Source organism: Chiroxiphia lanceolata, chromosome W (genome assembly GCF_009829145.1).
Source record: "Chiroxiphia lanceolata isolate bChiLan1 chromosome W, bChiLan1.pri, whole genome shotgun sequence".
In the NCBI taxonomy this organism is placed as follows: Eukaryota; Metazoa; Chordata; class Aves; order Passeriformes; family Pipridae; genus Chiroxiphia; species Chiroxiphia lanceolata.
The window spans coordinates 9670604-9678259 of NC_045670.1; the positions used below are offsets into that span (position 1 = coordinate 9670604).

The 7656-nt window shown below is 44.7% G+C and overlaps 1 long non-coding RNA gene across 1 annotated transcript; it reads right to left on the reverse strand.

Moving 5' to 3' along the window:
- Positions 1 to 786: 786 nt before the first annotated feature.
- LOC116780069 lies at positions 787 to 6663 on the reverse strand. Its single transcript, XR_004354312.1, has 3 exons — positions 6653 to 6663; positions 1948 to 1953; positions 787 to 1256 (listed from the first exon to the last, which is right to left on the reverse strand). It is a non-coding gene; the product is annotated as an uncharacterized LOC116780069 (long non-coding RNA).
- Between the last annotated feature and the right edge of the window lie 993 nt (positions 6664 to 7656).

Genomic DNA, 7656 nt, shown 5'->3' on the forward strand with positions numbered 1-7656 from the left:
GGTTGGTGGTCCCAAAGACCCCTTATCTTGGTCTTCCTCATCTTGTTCCTTGGTCTTTGGCACAGTATCACTCCTTCTGGAACTGTTTCAAGGCTTCTGAGTCCTCTGAATAGTTTTGACTCGATTATATCAAGCAATGTGTCTGTTATGTCTTATTCTAAGAACATTTTATACAGATAAAATGTTCTTTACCTTGCTACAATCTTTGTGCATTGGAATCCTTGACGAGAAATGTTAAGCAGCATTTTAGAAATCTTGTACAAAGGTGCTAACAGGCCAAAGGCACTTGCAAGCTATACCGAATGTGTTTAAAACTATACTAAAATCTATATAATATATATATTATATAGAGGAGGTGACAGAGTGCATTCTTGTGAAATTTGCAAATGACACCAAATTCGGGAAACAGCTGATACACTTGAGGGCAGGGCTGCCAACAAGAGGGACCTGGAGAGGTTGGAGGAATAGGTCAATCTTATGAAATTCAACAAGGACAAACACAAAGTCTTGTACCTAAGAAGGAAGAAACATCTGGGATGATGCAAGCTAGGGAGTAGCTTTGCTGAAAAGGATGTGGGAGTTTTGGTAGACAGCATGTCTACATTAGTTAGCAGTATTTCCCCAGCAGCAAAGGCAACCAGGAGTATCACCAAGAACTTTGCTGGTAGTTTAATGGAAATAATTATTCCCTTTTACTCAGCACTCATTAGAGGATGTCGCTGATAGTGTCGGAATGGCCAGAGCGACACGAAAGAAAAAAGGTTCCAGCAAAGTTTATTACAAGAAAAAAGCAGGGACAGCGGGGCTGCTGCGCAGCCCCTTAAGTACAGTTTTTGCACACACGTAATGCACACGGATAGGACAGTTCAAACTTTCACACCAGAATTCTTACAGCTAATTGGTGCATTTTCTAAACTCTACTTTCTCACAACAACTTTGCTCTTTCTCAAAACAGCCCAGTCCTTTCCCACAACAGTCCTGAGCACCTGTTCTTATTTTTCTCTCATGTTGATGTTTTTCCCAACTACTCTCATTCAAAACAGGTCCTTGTTCTCATGAGACAGTGCTCCTGTTTTCATGAGACAGTGTTCTCTGTTCCCACGGGACAGTTTCTTCAGGATGCATCAGTATGTTGTCAGGATCAGGGCCTCCATTTTCAGTCCTCTCTTTTCAGGCCATCTCAGGGGTATACTTTGATCTGGTCAACATCGATTGCTTCGTCAGTATGTGCCAAGGTGCTGACAGACCCGCTGTCACTCCCGACAATTCCCCCTTTTTGTATTTGTGCTACAAAGATGGCCTTAACAGTCCGCTGCAGGGTCCTTTGCAACAGGCTGATCAAACAGGGCATCATTAATAACACAACTACAATAATTACCAAAATCAGCAATCCTGTTTTTATGATGGATAATAGCCAACCAGACAAACCCCATTTACCAAACAACTTATTTAACCAATCCCATCCATCATCAACTTGCAATTTGCGGACACCTTCTTTCAAAAGCTGAATGCTTCTGTGTATGGATTCACTATGGTCCGACAAATTCATGCAACACATTCCTTCAAACTCATTGCAACCGTGACCTTGTGCTAACAAGAGAAAATCAATTGTAGCTCTATTCTGCAGTGTGGCATGCCTAACACTATCTACGTCAGTTAATAAACCACTCAGTGCAATAGAAGTAGCATTGGTTTGCTTACTCAACCAACATCCCAGGTTTGTCAACTTTTTTAATGTTGCAGCTGCTGCGACCCCAGGTGCAAGCGCTGATGCTGCTATAATTTCCCCGGGTCCCCAAAAGGTTACCCGATCATCACATTGTTTTGAAAATTGATGAATGCTACGCTTCCCTCGCTTTTTATTATGAATCATGGTAATGTTAGGAGTGAGTAGAGTAAGCCTCCCCAAGCTACATGGTCCACCATTCAGTCTAGATGGAATTCCACCCCATGCTCTATCTCCACAAATAAGAAAAACTCCACTAGGTAAAGCAACAGGTACATTAAAAGATCGTGAAATATGTTTAGCAGTATAATTACACCAAGCAGTAGCATTTATATATACAGGCAATGTTGCATTCACACTCTGTCCTCTTCTCTTTGAGTTATATGTATAATTAAACATTATACAAGCATCCATGACCACTGAGCCTAGCAATTCCAGTTCTTGAGGTTCTTGTGTTACTTGAGGTAAGTATGCATAAATGCGGTCCCAGTTATCAACATTGGTCTTTGGTGCAGAGCTGTTGCAGACTTTCTGGAACTCTGGACAAGGTCACTTATCCACAGGTAGTCCGACCAAGTAGGTAGAAAAAGGATTCTCTGGGTTGGCTAGAGAAAGGCACAAGGTTTCCTGATGGGTCATCTCAGCTAGGGTCACCCACACATTCTGCTTGGGCTGCGGGACCATCCATCCATTGACGGGAAGGATCATCAAGCACAGGACGAACACACCGGGCAGGTACCCAACGAGGGCCATCACCTGTGGAGACACAAGCATATCCTTTCCCCCAAGTTATAAGTTCATGAGGTCCAGACCATTGGCCTGAAACCAAATCCCGAACCTGCACTGGAGTATTGCGTGACAATGGCTTCGTGGAAGAAAGAGAAGAAAAATGCATAAAAGAAGGTGAGTAGGAGGAATCACCAGGAAAAGTTAAAAAATTCAGCACATATACAGCTTTATCTAACCGTGCCTGAGGGTGCTCCCGACTCATTCCCCCTTTTTGTTTTTGAAGCTGTCGTTTCAAGGTACCGTGCATACGCTCTACAATAGCCTGTCCTGTTGGAGAATGTGGGGTACCAGTAACATGAGTTACACCCCATGTTGCAAAAAAGGTTTGTACCTTTTGCGAAACATATGCCGGGCCGTTATCGGTCTTAACTTCATGAGGAACACCAAGGGTAGCAAAAGCACGCTGAAAATGACGGATGACATCACTTCCCTTTTCTCCAGAATGGGCTGTGGCAACTATAGCATGTGAAAAGGTATCTACTGACACATGCACATATTTTAAACGACCGAAGTCATCAACATGAGTGACATCAGTTTGCCAGATTTCTAGAGCTTTAATGCCCCTCGGATTGGTTCCAAAATATATTGGAATGTAAGTTCCCTGACAGTCAGGACAAGCAGTAACAATAGAGCGTGCTGCAGCTTGAGTTATTCCGAACTGTCATCGCAGTGCAGTGCTACTTTGATGAAAAAACTGATGTGATATGAGAGCCTGTTGGTGTATATTGGGCGTAGGGCCCAGGGCTATAGCAGATACAAGGGCATCTGCCTTGGCGTTACCTTCAGTGAAAAAACCTGGCAAGGTAGTATGGTTGCGAATATGTAGAACGAAATACGGCGTAGTTCTCTGTTGTATGGTTGTCCATAATTCTAAAAGAACTGTAAACAGCTTTCGTTGGTCAACTGAGGACAAAACAGTCTGATCTAAACGAGAAAGTAAATTAGCAACATAAGCAGAATCAGTAATAATATTTACAGGTTGTGGAAACAATTGAAAGGTTACAGTTACAGCTCTCAATTCAACTACTTGAGGTGAGCCTTCTTGTGTGACCACCTTGTCATGCCAGCCGTGTTCATCACGCCAGACTACAGCAGCTTTACCTGTCTTTCCAGAGCCATCTGTGAAAACAGTGAGTCCATCAACCGGTTCTGATTGACTTAATAGCTTCTGTCCTACAGGCACTTCACGAAAAAATTTAATCAGAGGGTGAGAAGGCAAATGATAAGAAACTTGTCCCTGAAAGTCAGACATGGCTGCCTGCAGTTCATACTTATGTGCCATGCACCATTCAAAATACGTAGACTGAACAGGTACAACAATTTGACTTGGATCTCGTCCCAGTAATTCTGTGCATCTTTTTCTGGCTTTCATAATTATTTCTGCAAGAAGTTCAAACAGGCCAGGAGCAGTTTTTTGAGGTTTAAAAGGTAAAAATAACCACTCCAAAATATGCAGAGGGTCAGTCCACTCAGTATTCCACTGCACGAGTGCACCAAAAGGAGTCACGTGATCTATAAAAATAAACAATTGAACCATTTGCGTTAGGTCAATACGAGATACGAATTTAGTGTGCAGCAATGATTCTACCTTCTGGACTGCTTGAACTGCCTCAGAGTTCAGTGTTCTAGGTTCCAAAGGATTGGCAGAATGTTTGAGCAACTCTAGCAAGGGTCGCAACTGAGTATTTGTAAGACCAAGATAAGGCCTAATCCAATTTATAGACCCCATCAATTTTTGTACATCTGTTAGGGTTTGTACATCAATGTTAAGTTTGACAGGTTGTGGCATCACTCTACGAGCAGTGACTATAAGGCCCAAATACATCCAAGGCTCTAGTTTTTGCACCTTCTCAGGTGAAATGATCAATCCAAACTGCTGTAGAGACTGTCTAGTCAATGTTTCTAATTCATTCAGTTGCTCCTCCTTGCTGGTTGCAAGCAATATGTCATCCATGTAATGAAAACAATAGCATTCTGGGAAATGTTCACGTACAGGTGACAATGCTTGGGCTACAAACCACTGGCAAATCGTGGGCGAATTTTTCATGCCCTGGGGCAACACCTTCCACTGATATCTTTTGGATGGTTCAGCATGATTGATTGATGGAACAGTAAAAGCAAATTTCTCTTTGTCAGATGCTGCCAATGGAATAGTGAAAAAGCAATCTTTTAGATCTATGACTACAATGTTCCAATCCATAGGAATCATTGATGGTGCTGGAAGGTCTGGTTGTAAGGCTCCCATTGTTGCCATTACAGCATTTACCTGCCTCAGGTCATGCAAAAGTCTCCATTTGCCAGATTTCTTTTTTATCACAAAGACAGGGGTATTCCATGGACTATGGGAAGGTTCAATGTGGTCAGCAGCAAGTTGTTCTGCCACTAACTGTTGCAGGGCCTGCAGTTTTTCTAATGGCAGGGGCCACTGAGGAACCCACACTGGAGAACATGTCAGCCAGGTTAAAGCAAGTGTAGGTTGACAAACACCCTGCAAAACAGTGGCCCCTGTTAAAAATCCGTTGTAATTTTCACCCCCCATTGCTCCAAGCAATCTCTCCCCCAAAGAGTCAGAGGCGCTGCAGTGACATAAGGCTTTACAGTGGCTCTCTGCCCTTCGGAGTTGACGATTGCCAGAGGTGACTGAGACACATGGCTTTGAGTAGTCCCTCCCAATCCAACCACACCCATCCCCGTATTTACAAGTGGCCAGGACAGGGGCCAGGAATGCTGAGAGATGATGGTCACGTCAGCTCCGGTATCCAATAAGCCCGTAACCTTTATCGAGGATGGTGTGCAAGTCTCGTTGGAGATGGTGCAAATCATCTGCGGTCGTTGTGCAGAAACAGTTTGGGACCAGAAGATTTGAGGTGGTCCGGTCGATCCGAAGCCTCCAGACTGCCACTCTCGTTGCTCTGTTCTAGGAACACAACTCGAAAAGGCACAAGCTGAGCAATGCGAGTCCCTTTTGGTATAGTCACTGGAGGATAAGAAGTAGACACCATTGCAGAAATCTGCCCTGTATAGTCAGCATCAATGACACCCACATGAACATCTAACCCAGCTATGACACTGCTAGATCGTCCAATTAACAGTGCACTAAACCCTCTTCCTATTGGACCATGAGCGTCTAGTGGCACCTTGACAACATCCCTTGTTGTTATAGTTACTGTGTCGGCGGTGGATACATCCATGCCTGCTGATCCACGGGTTTTTCCGGTGAGGCGGTCGCAGAGGGATAAGCCATTGGGGCTGATCTTATGTATGGATTGGGTGGGTGAGGTACTTGTATCCTCACGCGCCTCATCGCGCTCTTTTTCCAGTTTCCCTGCAGCAACTGTCCATTGACATGATATTTTGATTTACACATTTTAGAAAAGTGCCCTGCCTTTCCACATCGGTCACAAGTAATTTCTGCCTCTGCTGTTTTATTTTTCTGCTTGTTCCCCTTTTGCTGGACTGGGCATTCAGCCTTAATATGTCCTTGCTTTCCACACCCATGGCATCTGGGATTAGGTCGAAGGACAGCAGCTAATGCAGTCATTTTATGAGCCACCGATCCCACCTTAGAGCATGCTGCCACCATCTCAGGGATTGATGGATTCCCAGGCATTGCCTCGATTATTCTTTGGCAATCCTCGTTAGCATTATCTTTAGCTAACTCCAGGCAGAGCCTTTGTCTGAGATCTTCATCATCTACCTGCTTTTCCAGTGAGGTGGCTATGCGTTCTACAAATTGCAGGAACGGTTCCTTAACCCCCTGTTTCACTGTGGTGTACTTAGGCTTTGGAGCTGCTAGCTCCATTGTTTGTACGAGTGCTGACATTCCCATACGCTGGCATTGCTCCAGCACTGCAGGGGGCCACTGAGCTTGAATTTGAGGGTTTGAAAAAACTGGACTCGTTCCCATCAATGCATCAACACCAGCCCCCCTTCTCGGGTCTTCTTGAGGCAGTTGCATGTTATCCAGTGTTGCTCTCTCAGCAAGCTTTCTCCAATTTGCTAGGAATACTTGATACTGAATCGGTTGAAACAGAATTTGTCCAAGATGTGAAATATCATAGGGTGCTAATTGATCTGTATTTATCACCCTTATCAGTCTCATTACCTCTGTGGAATTTATTCCGTATTTAGAGGTACACATCTGCAAATCTTGTACCACTTTCCACGCAAATGGAGTGTGCTCATCCTGTCTTCCCGAGCCTGGCACCGCCTTGAAAACCGGGAAAGCCCCAGGATCTGTAGATGCAGCTGCATCATACGTCTCAGAGGGATAACCGATCCTGTCCAGCAGATTCCAGTCCCCTACTTCTGCTGCCCTTTGTTTCACCTGATTCCAAAATTTGCCTGGATGTCTAGGCATCACAGTAACAGTTACAGGGGGCAGAGTCCACGGCTCTGCTGCTTTCCGAAGGGGTCGAGAAACAGCTCCTTTCTTCCGATCAGCGACAGAGGGCTGGCAGGCAGCTCTCTCCATGTTACCAGTGACAGGATGACTAACTACAGCCTCCTCATCTTCATCACTACTAGGCAATGCAGTATGAAGTGGATCATCCTGAGCTTCAAACTCTGCTAGCTGCTGCGCAGGGGTCCTATAGGAAGACGGGGTGATATCTGTCGGGGAAGTCCAGTACTGAGGCATTTTTAATTGCTCTTCAGGTGTAACATATTTACGACTCGGCTTAGGCTCATTTTTGCTGGCAGCTAGTTGCTCGTTAGGCGTAGGATATTTACGACTTGGTTTAGTGTCAGTTTCACTTTTAATTAAGCCTCCGTCCGAGCACTGTGAAGCCTGCAACTGGCCTGGATTGCTGCCAGCTGAGTCTCCACCTGAATTTTTCAAGGACTCTGACTGTTCTTTTTCTTTTTTAGTATCAGTTGAGCTCCCTTCCTTGGAATTTGGAGTATTCTGTGCTGAAGCTGACTTAGTTTCATTTTCTCCTGTCTGCTGTTCTGCCTGCCACTCTTTCAGAGTATCAAACAGCCAACGCCAGGTCACTGCTAGATCATTCGCGTCTTTCGATCCCTTAGATATTTCATCCCACAACTTATCACCGACCTTTTGCCATGCAGATATACTAAACGCGGTACTAGATGTGGCCTCAAAGCCCTGCTTCCTACACCACAACAGTATGCGCCGCAAA